The sequence below is a fragment of the Dromiciops gliroides genome, chromosome 2 (genome assembly GCF_019393635.1).
Source record: "Dromiciops gliroides isolate mDroGli1 chromosome 2, mDroGli1.pri, whole genome shotgun sequence".
NCBI classification, from domain to species: Eukaryota; Metazoa; Chordata; class Mammalia; order Microbiotheria; family Microbiotheriidae; genus Dromiciops; species Dromiciops gliroides.
In genome coordinates, this window is record NC_057862.1 from 35,598,037 (window position 1) to 35,613,029 (window position 14,993).

General features: G+C 37.6%; 1 protein-coding gene and 1 pseudogene across 1 annotated transcript in view; both read left to right on the forward strand.

Moving 5' to 3' along the window:
• ETFA (electron transfer flavoprotein subunit alpha) overlaps positions 1-14,993 on the forward strand; it is a 76,534-nt gene that overhangs the window by 10,050 nt on the left and 51,491 nt on the right. The gene's annotated exons all lie outside the window — the stretch shown is intronic.
• LOC122741406 lies at positions 5,619-6,263 on the forward strand (annotated as a pseudogene).

Sequence of the window (14,993 nt, forward strand, 5' to 3'; positions counted from 1 at the left end):
GAGCTAAGTCTATCACAATTGCTCATCACAGTGTTTGTTACAACTGTGTACAATGTTCTCTTGGTTCTGTTCATTTCACTCAGCATCAGTCTTTCCAGGTTTCTCTGAAATCTGTCTGCTCATCATTTCTTACAGCACAATAGTCTTCCATAACATTCATATACTACAACTTGTTTAGCCAGTCTCCAATTGATGGGCATCCCCTCAATTCTTGGATGTTTTACAAAATATGACATGACAATAAGTATGACAATGGTAAATCTTCTTTTTTCATGATTTTTGATGAGTGAGCCTGATATGGGCATCCTCTCCAAACAGCAGTTACATGTCAGAAGTCTTCTTACCCAATTGGATTCTTGGCTCATATTATTCCATGATCTTCTATAGAGAATCAATAAGTAGAAGTTCCTCTACTCAGTGATTTGCCTTTTTATTGTCAATCATTTTTGAGACCCCTAACTCATTGTAGTTGCACTATTAATATTTTTTGATTGAGAGGATACATGACTAGATGTGGTCCCCTTGAAATAATTCTGCAGCCCTAGGTTGAGAAGCATTCTGCCTTTTAGCATTTTTGCATACCAGTAAAATACTCAGGCTTTCTAATTATTGCTTTTGTTCCCATACAACCAGGCTGCTTCCTTTTCCCGCCAGACATGTCTCTGTTGCCTTTGCTCTGCTCTTTACATGCAAGAAATTTTTGATATTGCTGATAGAACCTAATTACAGATGTAATTTATCTTTCATTTCCTCTGGATTTCTTGCAGTTTTGATTCTTTCGAAATATGAGTTTTCTACACTTTGTAGCCATCTAGCACGCCCAAAAGAATGTCAGTGTTTAAAAGGATGGGGTTTTATCACAAGGACCAGGATGAGACTGTTGCAGGCACCATGCAGTTCCCAAATAGTCTTTGGCCCACTTTTCTGTTCCTGTTCAATCTTGGACCTAGTTTATCAGTACATCTACAGTAATTGTCCTGGGTATGTGATGCATTCACTCAGTGAGCTGCAGGCAATACTAACTTATCCTCTATTTACTTAGTTTTGTTCTGATGGCTCTGTGTGTGTTTGTGGGCATGCACATCTGGAGAATTTTACAATTGGTAGATGGGGGGTTACCTGTGTTCTTCAAGGACTCTTTCTTTGATCATCTTAATACCTTCGTGACACCTGCCTTCTCTATTGGAGGAGAGTGCTTAAGGCACTGCTTTCTCCTACCAAACTCAACGCTTTTTTGTAATCAACATTCTCTGTATTTTTTGTTATTACAAAGATGCTGCCTGCTATAGGAATCATTTATAAGTGGTAATAGCTATAAATCTTCTCTGTGTATTAGAAGGATGCCTTTGTAGTACTCTTTAAGTTATTGGGAAAATTGTTTTATCCATTTAAACTTTGGTTTTGCAAAAAAAAAAAAAAGTGTGTGTATATAGTCTGGATAATATAGTTAGTATAATTTAAATGAGATGATAATTTTTAGGGGGTCTGTTTTTCTCCTTTTAGCATTAATGCATTTTTATTTGAAGGTTATACTTTTGTTTTTATTTAATAAAATACAGTTCCTCGTTATACATAGTATCATCAACATTATTTGTTGATCAACTGTGATAGACTAGATTCCTCTCACCAATACAATGATACAAGAAAGTTCCAAAGGACTCCAGATGGAAAAGACTCTCCAAATCCAGAAAAAAAAAGCACTGTGGAATATGGATGCTGATTGAACCATACTATTTCTTTTGTTTTTGATGCTGTTGTTTTTCTATTTTGAGGCTTTTCCTTATTGCTCTGATTCTTCTCTTATAACATGACTAATGCAGAAATATGTTTAATGTTATTGTGTGTGTGTGTGACCTATATCAAATTACCTGCTTTCTAAAAATTTGAAATTGGAAATCTTATATAAACAAATGTTGAAAACTATCTCTACATGTAACTGGAAAATAATAAAATACTTTCATTTAAAAGAAAAAAAAAGAATCCAACCCTGCTTGCCCCACAAAGAACAAGGAGGAACAAAAAATAAATGCTTTACAGATATAAAGAAAAATACAGTTCTTAAAAAAATTATAGGGGATTGAGCCAAGATGGTGAAATAATGCAAATATTTTTGCTGAGCTCTCCCAATATACTCTTCTAAATAACATTCAGGTCAGCTTAGGAAGACAAAAACAGAGGGCTGTAGACCTGGAGTGGGAGATGTCCATAGCAGCTCTATCAGCTGTGGACCTCAGAGGTAGTGGTGGTAGCAGTTGCAACAGTGATGGTGACACCAAAAATGGCAGTGGCACCAGGAGCATTTAGCACCCAGCATTTAGCTTGAGAGGGATACTTGTGGTGGCAAAGGGGGTATGCTGTGGACCCAATCTAGGTATGGATTACAGGTCTAAGATGGAGAGAAATTGAGGTTGTGAGGGAGCAGGGGCCCTACCTATATAAGGACTAGAGCAAAGACCAGGAAGACAAGATCTCTCCCCATGTCAAAGCACCTTGGAAGTCCTGACAATTTCAGTACCCTCACTCCTCTCCCCCTCCACTCCCCCCCTTCCTTCTGTACTTAGCTGAGAAAGCAGCAGGACCTAAAAATAAGCAGACCAGGCTAGACATTCCTTCTAGCCCCAGAAGTAAGGGGAGCTCAACTCTAACATAATGTCCAAAGTCAAGAAATAGGTTTGAAAGATGAGCAAACAATAACAACAAAAAAGAACCTGACCATAAAAAGTTCTGTGGTGACAGTTAAAAACAAGACACAAATTCAGAAGCATCTATAAGCAAAGCCTCAAAAAAAAAAAAATACAGTTTGGATACAAACCCAACGAGAATTCCTTGAAAAAGACCTCTCAAAAGCAAAAAAAATGATTTTAGAATTTAAATAAGAGCATTAGAGGGAAAATTAAGGAGAGAAACAAGAGCAATGCACTAAAATTATGAAAAGAGAATATCTTGGTAAAAGAGGCACAAAAATTACTAAAGAAAATAATTCCTTAAAAAAAAATCAGAATTGGCCAAATGGTAAAAGAGAGAGAGAGCCTCACTGAAGAAAATAATTCATCAAAAATAAAAATTAAGTGGAAACTCATGACTCCATAAGACACCAAAATAAAATAAAACAAAGTCAAAAGAAAAAAAAGATGTATAATATCTCATAGGAAAAAACAACTAACCTGAAAAATAGATCAAGGAGAAATCATTCAAGAATTATCAGACTACTTGAAAGCCATGATCAAAATAAGAGCCTACACATCTTATTTCAAAAAAATTATGGGGGAAAATTGCCCAGATATAGAACAAGAGGGAAAAGTAGAAATTGAAACCTGAAAGAGATCCCAAAAGAAAACCTCCCAAGAATATTATAGCCAAATTCTAGAGCTTCTCCTTTTCAAGGAGAAAATAGTGCCAATAGCCAGAAAGACACAATTCAAATACCATGGAACTACAGTCAAGATCACATAAGACTAAGCAGCTACTACAGTTAGGAGTGGAGAGCTTGGAATGAAATTCTGGAAAATAAAAGAATTAGGATTACAAGCAAGAATAACCTACCTAGCAAAATGGGATTATAATATGATGGAAAAATGGATATTTTATGAAAGAGTACTTTCAAGCATTTCTGACAAAAAGACTGGAGTTGAATAGAAAATTTGATTTTCAAACACAAGATTCAAGAAAAGTACAAAAAGTAAACAAAGTAAAATTATAAGGGACTTGGGTTAAATTGTTTACATTCCTATTGTGAGAGTTGGAATAATGCCCCCTGCTGGGAGGAATATTTTGTGAGCTCTGGCCTGAGGACAAGCCATGTGGCCTTGGCGTCAGGAAGTGATGTTTGCTCATGGGTACTGTTGATTAAAGCTACCAGCCAATTAACTTGGAGCTGTGTGTGTGTGTGTGTGTGTGTGTGTGTGTGTGTGTGTGTGAACATCCCTGTTTCCTGTTGGAGAGGAGGCTTCTGGGAGGAGGAAGGAAGCGTTGGGGTTTCTTTTTGGATTCCTGACCTCGGGTTGGAGAGGTCAGATGATGGGATCTCTTAGAAATAGTTAGATCTATTACCTCTTTCTCCTCTCCAAATTCTTATGCTCCTTAATAAATACTTAAAAGTCTAAACTCTTTTTTTTTTTTTTTTTTGGTGAGGCAGTTAGGGTTAAGTGACTTGCCTAGGGTCACACAGCTAGTAAGTGTTAAGTGTCTGAGGCTGGATTTGAACTCAGGTCCTCCCGATTCCAGGGCCTAAAAGTCTAAACTCTTGCTAAAGCTTCTAATTTATGGTGACCGCTCAATAGATTTTTAGACAGTTTAGCTAGAATTTTAGCCCCTATATATGGGAAGATGATACATATAATAATTCCTAAGAATTTTATCATTAGGGCACTTAGAAGGAGTCTACTTAAAGGGTATGGATGTGAGTCCATGTTGTGATGATCTCTAAATAATAGAAGGGTGAGAAAGAGGGATGCACTAGGAGAACAGAGAAGAGAGGAGAAATGGGGAAAATCATCTCACAGAAAAGGCACATAAGGAAGAATTTTTATGATGGAGGAGCAAGTGGCAGGGGGAGTGGAGAGTACTTGAACCTCACATCTGAATTGTTTTTAAGAGGGAAAAATGTACAATACACACATTGAGATTGATTTTAGCCAACAGAGAAGTGGGAGGGGAAAGTGGTAAGGTGGAGGGTAGATTAAAGGAGGCAGTGATTAAAAGTTAAACAATATTGAGGGAGGGACAGGGCAAACAAAACAAAAACCACCCAAGGATAAGCAAAAGAGAATAGGTGGAAGGGAAATGCATATTTAGCTGTTTTAACTGTGAATGTGATTGAGGTGAATTCATCCATAAAATGGAAGTGGATAGTTGAATGGATTAGAAGCCGCAATTCAACAATATGTTTATAAGAAATACACTTGAAACAGAAAGACACACAGAGTTAAAGTAAGGAGTTGAAGCAAAATCTGTTAAGATGAAGTAAAAAAGACTGGGGTAGCAATCATGATCTGTGATAAACCAAAGGAAAATTAAGAGATTATCTGAGAAACTACATTTTGTTAAAAGGTACCACAGACAGCTAATATCGGTACTGAACATATATACATCAAATGCAGTAACAGCCAAATTTTTGAAGGAAAAGTTAATTGAATCATAGGAGGAAATAGACAGTATCATAGTGGTAGACCTCATACCTATCTCAGGCCTAGATAAATCTAGGCATAAAATAAATAAGAAAGATGATCTGAATAGAATCTTAGAAAAGTTAGATGTGACAGACCTCTAAAGAATGTTGAATGGGAATAGAAAAGAGCATACCATTTTTTCTCAGCTGTACATGGTAACTTAACAAAAATCGAACATGTAAACACATAAAACCTCACAAATGCAGAAAAGCAGAAATATTAAATGCACCCCTTTTTCAATATGTTATAAAAATCAGATTCAATTAAAGGCCTTGGAAGTATGATTTAAAAGTTAATTGGAGGGGCAGCTAGGTGGCGCAGTGGATAGAGCACTGGCCCTGGATTCAGGAGGACCTGAGTTCAAATCCAGCCTCAGACACTTAACACTTACTAGCTGTGTGACCCTGGGCAAGTCACTTAACCCCAATTGCCCCATAAAAACAAACAAACAAACAAAAAAGAAAAGATCGTTTGGACCAAAGAGGAAGAATGGACCCTGGAAAAAGATATTCTTATGTAGTTATCACTGACCTGGCAGCTTGGGAAGCAAATGGGGTTTGTAAAGGAATCAGACCTATCAGCCAACCACCTTTAAGTGAGAAGAACATACAGTAATATTATCTAATGTTAAAAGGAAGACAAGTCTTCAGGGGCAAAACGAAGTACAGAGGAAACCAATCCTAGTTCTCAGGAGACCTAACCAGTTAAGCAGAAGGAATCATATTCCAGTCAATTTCACAAGGAGTGGGACTAAATTAAATCAGCAAAAAATACACACTACAGCCTTTCCTTTTAGAAGAGACCTAAAGGTTCAGGATCAGGTGCACCCAGGACAACTTTTAGGCAAACCATTGGCAAAGAAAACTCATTAATGGTGAACTTCTACAAATGGAGGAATTTTGACTGTATCCATTAACAGTCCTGCAGCAGTTCATCCTTCAGTAGCTCAGAGACCTTGATTAATTTGTACTTCTATACCATCATTTCTGATGAAAAAGCATCACCCCAAAGCGATGACAGTGTTTTAGAATCCTGAAGGAACAAAGAACTGCTCTCACTTAGAACAAAGGAAGCTGCTTTGTGACTGTGGGATAGATCTGTCAAAGGGACATTTAGTTGATAACTATTTGTTTGAAAAGTTGAGTTGACAGAAGAAAGCATGCCGTAGAAATTCAATGGAATTTTTGTTTGTTTTTGTTTTGCAGGGCAATGAGGGTTAAGTGACTTGTGCAGGGTCACACAGCTAGTAAGTGTCAAGTGTCTGAGGCTGGATTTGAACTCAGGTCCTCCTGACTCCAGGGCCGGTGTGCCACCTAGCTGCCCCCATAAAAGGATTCCTTTTAAAGTTTTTTTTTTTAAACAAGTGAAGGAAATGAAAAAGAAATGGCTGGTCGAAGAGATGGATAATGGGACTTATAGCTTCATATCTAGGTGGTCATAGGTATTGTCTAAACTTACAATAGGCCTGAGACCTGTACCCATGACCAGGTGTTCAAATAAATTTTTTTTTTTTTTTTTGCGGGGCAATGGGGGTTAAGTGAGTTGCCCAGGGTCACACAGCTAGTAAGTGTCAAGTGTCTGAGGCCATATTTGAACTCAGGTACTCCTGAATCCAGGGCCAGTGCTTTATCCACTGCGCCACCTAGCCACCCCTCAAATAATATTTTGAAACAGTTGCCACCAATCGAATCTACTTTGTTAGAAATCTCAGCAGCAAAGTTAACATCTTTAAAATACTGAGCTCTCCCATCTAGGATGTTAAATTTTACATCATTAAACACTGAAAAGAACATTGCAGTGACCCCTTAAAGAACAGCTTTTAAACTTGAATTTGTCAAATAGAAAAAAAGACCTACTAGATAGGGGGTAAGGTGTAAACTTGTTTGATCCAACTTCATGTTAACAGAAGAATGGCCAGATACTTACATAGAGAAATGGTAATTTTATTTGGGTTTGGGGGTGTCTGTTGTGCCGAGAACGTGCTTAAGGGAATATTAGATAGTTGTATACCATGAGTGGCATAATACCCAAACTCAAGAACATTTTACCTACAGGTCTTATTTCTAAATCTGACTTTTTTTTTTTGGCTGTGCCATGTCATTAAAAAATGGTTAGGGATTTTAGATCACATTAAGAGTGTTGACTTTATTTTCCTAAAAAAATAATTTCCCCCACTTCCCATCTCCTTAGTTTATCCTCTCCCCATCTGTATTTTTTCTTTGGCCTTGTAAAAAGTTAGTGATACAAGGCTATCAATGCCATTTGTATTCATATACCCAAGAAGTCCGTCTGAATGAACTTAACTTCATAGTTTATACTGATGAAGAATTATAGGAAGTCATGCACAGAATCCAGAAGTAAATTAAAATTGCTCTTAGGGCTTTTATGCTTCTAATAGAGATCAGGGACCCATTTCAAATCATTTTCATGGATGCAACTCTTATAGTCAATCCAAGAATAATGGGTTTTAAACAGGGTGGTCCAGGTTGAGGTTATTTTTAAAAAGAAATAACAAAATTTGCTGCCATAATCTTTTGTGGAAAAATTTCAAAGAAAGTAAAAATTATTTCTATTTTCCTATTGCATTTTTCTTTGAAAGGACAAAAGTAATATAGGTGATAATTTTATTTCAAAGTCCCTTATTAAATGTTGATATCAAGCAACAAGACTGGTTTTGGTTTCTCAAGCTTTTTGTCTTAATGCTTTCATAGCATTATTCAACTTGAAGTTTTATTTTTAAAAATACAAATTTTCATTTGCTATAGCTAAGTTAAAGTTCTTACATATTGCCTTTTTTTTTGGGGCAGGGCAATGAGGGTTAAGTGACTTGCCTAGTGTCACACAGCTAGTAAGTGTCAAGTGTCTGAGGCTGGATTTGAACTCAGGTCCTCCTGAATCCAGGGCCGGTGCTCTATCCACTGCGCCACCTAGCTGCCCCCATATTGACTTTTAAAACATAGAAAATGGTCAGTTTTGTTGAGGGAAAAAAAGTCCTGTTGGAGTTTAGCTAATTGGTGTTAGCCTTCTTGTCTTATTGTATACCATTTCTGTGTTCCAGGAAGTAACATACAATTCTTTGTTCATGAAGATCAGTGCAAAACATTGATGCAGTACATCATGAAAAGAAAGTTTGTATTTAAAGAGAAGGTGTTTTATGCAGTACTTTTGGTGTTTTGGGGAAAAGTTATATTTGAAACTTTTCTGAAACTGTAAGTTTTAAAAAATGTTGCAGGTTTAAAAAATGAGTGGGTGAAAGAACAAATCATAGAAACGTTTTCTTTTGGGGGAGAAACATTTTCTTTTTAAAATAATGACAACAATGAGACAAAACATCAAATTTTGTGGGCTTGCAACCAAAGCAGTACTTAGGGGTACCGTTTAGACATAAACGGTGACATCATAAACCAGTTAGGAGAACATGAAAAATGTATTTGTCAGTTCTGTGGATAGGGGAAGACAACAACATGACCAAACAAGATAGAGAGGGTCATGGGAAGTAAAATGGATAATTTTATTTATAATTTATGTGTAAAAACTATATATTTATTTATATGATTTATAATTATAATGAATAATTTTAATTACATAAAAAGCTTTTGCACAAGTAAAACAAATGCAGCCAAAATTAGAAGGAAAGTAGGAGGAAAATTCTACAAGTTTCTCTAATAAAGGCCTCATTTCTCAAATGAATAGGGAACTCAGCCAAATATATAAATGAGTCATTCTGCAGTTGATAAATGGTCAAAGGACATAAACAGTTTTCAGAAGACATCAAAACTATCAATTGTCATGTGAAAAAATGGGGTTACTAATAATAATTAGAGAAAACAATTCTAAGATATCACTTTTAGATTGACTATCATGACAGAAAAGGAAAATGATAAATGCTGGAAGGGAGGTGGACAAATAGGGACACTGATGCATTGTTATTAGAGTAGTGAACTGATCCAACCATTCTGGAGAACAATTTGGAATTATACCCAAAGGGCTACAAAACTCTGCTTACCCTTTGACCATGCAGTACCACTACCAGGTCTGTATCCCAAAGAGATAAAAGGAAAAGGACCCAAATTTACAAAAATATTCATAGCTGCTCTTTTTGTGGTGGCAAAGAATTTGGAAATTTAGGGGATTTCCATCAATTGGGGAATGAATGGCTAAACAAGTTGTGATTGGTATATGATTGTGATGGAATGCTATTGTACATGAAATTATTTCAGAAAAATTTGGGAAGACTTAAACTGATGCAGAGTGAAGTAAGCAGAATCAGGAGAACGTTGTACATAGTAACAGCAACATTGTAACAGTGATCAACTGTGAAAGACTTAGCTACTCTGATCAATACAATAATCCAAGACAGTTCCAAGGGACTAGTGATGAAAAATGCTATCTTCCTCCAGAGAGAGAACGGATGAACTCAAAATGCAGATTGAAACCTATTTTTTCCCCTTTCTTTATTTTTCTTGCCTTTCCCCTCCAAAGTGGAATTCTGTTTTGCATGACTTCATCTGTATAATGGGTATAGTATTTCTTGCCTCTTCAATGGATGGTGGAGGGGCTGAAGGGAGAGAATTTGGGGCTGAAAATTTTTAAAAAATTATGGTTCTGACTTAAAAAAACAAAACAAAACATTATTGGGGTGGCTAGGTGGCACAGTGGATAAAGCACCAGCCCTGGACTCAGGAGGACCTGAGTTCAAATCTGGCCTCAGATACTTGACACTTACTAGCTCTGTGACCCTGGGCAAGTCACTTAACCCCCATTGCCCCGCAAAAAAACAAAAAACAAACAAAAAACCCCATTATTATCTAGTGGTTACAGAGCCAGCTTTGGAGTCAGGAAGATCTGGGTTCAACTTTCTACTTTGTCACATATTGCCTGTGCCATCCTTGGTGAGGTATTTAATTGCTCATTGTCCCAAACAATTGTATATGACTGTAAGTTACAGAGCAGTTGCCAGTCAACTTTGATAGGGAGAGTCTTTATTGGAATATCCTCACATCATTGAATTTACAGACTTAGATCACAAAACAAAAATCATAGTATAGACCTTGAAGGGACCTTTGTTTGGGACCACTGAGCCATTACCCTTAATTTACAGATGGAGAAAGAGGCAGCTGGGGATGCAGTGGATAGAGGTCTGGAGGCAGGAAGATCTAAGTTCAAATTGATCTTCAGACACTTCCTAGCTGTGGGACCTTGAGGGAGTCACTAAACACCAGCCTCAGTTTCCTCAGCTATAAAATATAGATGATAATAGCACCTACCTTGCAGGGTTGTAAGGATCAAATGAAAGAGTAATTATAATGTGCTTAACACAGTACATGGCACATGGTAAGCACTATGCAAATGCTAGCTATTATTATTGAGGTTAAATTGATTTGCTCAGTCTCATAGCTAATAAGTGTCAGAGGTGTGATTTGAATCCAGGTCCTTTTGACTCTCAAGTCCAGTGATCTCTCCATCATACCATGCTGTCTCTCAAATTAATCAACTGAAAAAAAAATGATAATAGCCGACAGTATGTTAAAAGTTTATCAGGGGGCAGCTAGGTGGCACAGTGGATAGAGCACTGGCCCTGGAGTCAGGAGTACCTGGGTTCAAATGTGGCCTCAGACACTTAACACTTACTAGCTGTGTGACCCTGGGCAAGTCACTTAACCCCCAATTGCCTCACCAAAAAAAAAAAAAGTTTATCAGGTACATTGTATGATACATATTATATCACTTGATCTCCACAACAACCCTAGGAGGCGGATGCTCTGTGTGTGTTTATTTTTTTGAGGGGGGAGGGGCAGGGCAATGAGGGTTAAGTGGCTTGCCCAGAGTCACACAGCTAGTGTCAAGTGTCTGAGACCAAATTTGAGCTCAGGTCCTCCTGAATCCAGGACCAGTAATTTATCCACTGCACCACCTAGCTGCCCCTATTTTAACACATTTTACAGATGAGTAAACAGATTGAGCAAAGTTAAATGACTATTAGGTGCCCAGGGGAACATAACTAGTAAATATCTGAGCCAGGATTTGAAGTCAGGTCTTCCTGACTCCAAGTTTGGCTCTCTGTCCACCATCCTGCCTAGTGCAATGTATAGGGATAAAATAACATAAGGACCCCTAAGTATCATGAAGTGTACTACTTTATCAGAGTAGCCTTAACTAAGAAGTCTCCCAAATACTCTTGTTCGCTTCTAAATCTGTCCGGAGCTTTATTATTTTGGCTTTGCTTTTCTGTAATTGTTATCACATGTGTGCCATTCGGGATCTGATCCAGTGCCATTTGTAGCATTCAGCTGAAAACAAGTCATGTGAGTTATTGGCAAAGGAGCAGCTCTAAATGAGTAACGACAAAATGAGTCGCCTAAAGGATTCTTTGGGGTTATGTGAGAGAACTGGCATAATGAAAAGTATTGGACTTGCGACTGGGAATCTAGCCCTTAATTCTATCACTGTCTTGCTATGGGATCTTGGACATGTCCTTTAATTGTTCTAGGCCTCAATTTCCCTACTTATTGTAACTTTGTACTCAGTAATGCTACTTCTAACTCGAGCCCTAGAAATTGGAAAGAACAAAAAGGAAAGCATAATTGTCCTAGAATAACTTTAAAAATATTTAAGAAGCTCCTAATAAGTACAAGGCACTTTGCCATATGTTGGAAATAATACAGCAAATGAAAAATGCAGAGATATTAAGAGAATAGACCATTATCATTTGGGGAAGTTGAGGAGGGAAAGCCTCCAAGCCAGGCCCTTTTATAGATGTAGTGCAGTAGGCTATGAAAGGAGATGATTGGAAATAAAGATCTTTCTTTCTTTCCTTCTCTCTTTCTTTCTTTCTTTCTTTCTTTCTTTCTTTCTTTCTTTCTTTCTTTCTTTCTTTCTTTCTTTCTTTCTTTCTTTCTTTCTTTCTTTCCTTCTTTCTTTCTTTCTTTCTTTCCTTCTTTCCTTCTTTCCTTCTTTCCTTCTTTCCTTCTTTCCTTCTTTCTTTCTTTCTTTCTTTCTTTCTTTCTTTCTTTCTTTCTTTCTTTCTTTCTTTCTTTCTTTCTTTCCTTCTTTCCTTCTTTCCTTCTTTCCTTCTTTCCTTCTTTCCTTCTTTCCTTCTTTCTTTCTTTCTTTCTTTCCTTCTTTCCTTCTTTCCTTCTTTCCTTCTTTCCTTCTTTCTTTCCTTCTTTCCTTCTTTCCTTCCTTCCTTCCTTCCTTCCTTCCTTCCTTCCTTCCTTCCTTCCTTCCTTCCTTCCTTCCTTCCTTCCTTCCTTCCTTCCTTCCTTCCTTCCGTCCTTCCTTCCGTCCTTCCTTCCGTCCTTCCTTCCTTCCTTCCTTCCTTCCAAGAATACATTAACCTAAGTACCTTATTTAGGAGTAACAGGTAGTTGTTTGTTAAACATTTACCAGCGTACCTTTTAGCCTTTTAGTCAACTGGGAGACTCTGAAGATGGGGTCTACTTCCTGGTGTTGGACATCAGCATTGGTAACATGATGCAGCTCAAGTTCTTTTGTCACACCTCTTTTCATGGCCTTTTGAATCATTTGTTATTTCAGTTCATTTGATCTCTTAGTGTTTCATGATTCAGAGCCACATAGCATCCCTGGCAAAATATTTTCACTAAATAGATGACCTTTTGTGGTAGTAAATAGTTTGGAATTATTGTAAGCTTGGCACAATTTCCCAGTCTCATCTCCTACTCCTCAACTCTGGTCTCAACCCATTGTCCAACTGTAGTCTCAAATATATTGCTGGTTTGTCATCTGACTGCATGTTTGGGCCTTCAGCACTTTTTTTTTTTTTTTGGCAGGCAGTGAGGGTTAAGTGACTTGCCCAGGGTCACATGGCTAGTAAGTGTCTGAGGTTGGATTTGAACTCAGGTACTCCTGAATCCAAGGCTGGTGCTTTATCCACTACGCCACCTAGCCGCCCCGGGCCTTCAGCACTTTTAAAAAATCCACTTTTTGTTTTTGATATGCCTGGTGATCCTTTTAAACTCCCAAGGTTTTCACTGAGGGAGCTTTGTGTAATATTAGTTCCTTGGCTTGATACTGTTGGTTTAGTGTTACCCATGTATAGCAGCATTTGGACAGTATGGCTGTTAATGTAAAATAATTTGGTTGTACTTCATGTAGGATTTCTTCTATGACATTGGTAAATGCCTTAGGGGAATCTCAGTCTCTTGGGTTTATACTTCACTTAATGTCAGTACTCAGTGGATCTTTAGAAAGTTCTCTTTAGTGTATCATTGGCCACAAATGGGGGTCTTACATGATGTTAATATGTAGGGAGAGACCCCACCAAGGAATACTCGTTGGAAAACCATTGGGTAGTCAGACTTTGAATGATTGTGAAGTATATGCTTTTTTACAATCATGCTAATATTTTTATATTGAACACCCCTTTAAATGGTATTCAAGTCTCTTTGGAGATTCTAAAACTTGCAAATTCTTCAGGAGTAAGACCCAATTTATCCAATGACAAGGCAATAAATTAATGCAAAAACGGGCCTGTTGCCACCAATTCGTGGATTTATCCTTCACATGGTGACTACAATCTCATAACTTTTATGGCAAATTATATATGAAACATAATCAAAAGTATAGTGTCTGATCTCTCAGTAATAAATAGTTTGCTACTGGCAATTCAGATGAACTGAATCAGACCCTGGGGGCTTAAATACATAAATTGAATCCCAAGGGCTTTACAGGATTCCATGCTGTTCTGACTAAGATCAATAATGCCGTGTACTTGTTTTCATGGTCCTAGCACAGTGCCGCACCCAAATCTTCAGCATAATTGATTGGGATTTGTAGCTAGTTTTGATGTCCCCTATTTTGTATTTTATCAAGCTTACTTCTTACCTGTGAGCAAATGTATTCCTTGCTGCTCCTTAATCTTAGAACCTTCTTGGCCCTTCATTGCTTAGTCATTTAGTTTTACCATTTCAGTCACTGTTTCTTTTCTGGGAAACCATATGTGATCATTCTGACCATAGAAGTAGAGGATAATGCGCCATAAGGTACATGAATGTCTCTCCTACTCAGCATCACTTGGTGCCTCCAGGGCTTTACTTGAAATCTGTGCTAGCCTTGTTCCAGACTATGTTTCCTGACAAGAACTGCATTGACACAAATAAATGTCTGAAAAGATGGTTGGAGAATGAATTTTTAAAAGTGTTTCAGCAGTTCCTGGAAGTTTGGTGCTTTGGTGGATACTTTTATTGCTGTGGGGACTTCTTCCTATCACTTCTCCATGTCTTTTCATTCTTTGTCATTCTTAGACATGTTTTCTCACAAATCTTCTGCCTAAGACCTCTTGTCCCTTAGGGAAGAGGAGAGCCGGTGTACCACTGGGGCTGTCTCATTCTGCTATGTGATCTGCTTCTCTTTGCTAATAGTATAGCTCTTTGATCATTTTCTCCATTGCTACCTGTGTGCTGTTCATAATTGAGAACATGAATCCCCATAAAAATTTCAAAAGAATGGAAAAGATAATGGACATTAATGACAGAGAACACATTAGGAATTACTGATTCCTGTGCCTGCTTTCTCCTTTTTATTAGTAACCCACAGAAATTCTTCCTTGACTAAGACTGCCATCTGAAATACTTAGACTCCTGAATATGTGGAACTGTCAGCAACTTCATTCCTGATTTCAGGAACATATAACAAAATGTCTGTCCTGTGTATTGGAACAGACTGCTATAGTCAGCTCTCTGGAGAGAGATGATCAAGATCAGCTAGGACCTGCACTGCGGTTGGCATTGATTTTATTGAGTCTGATTTGTTTCATGAAACACAGGCACCAAATCCGTTCCTTGGGTTCTCTGAATAGACTTTTCA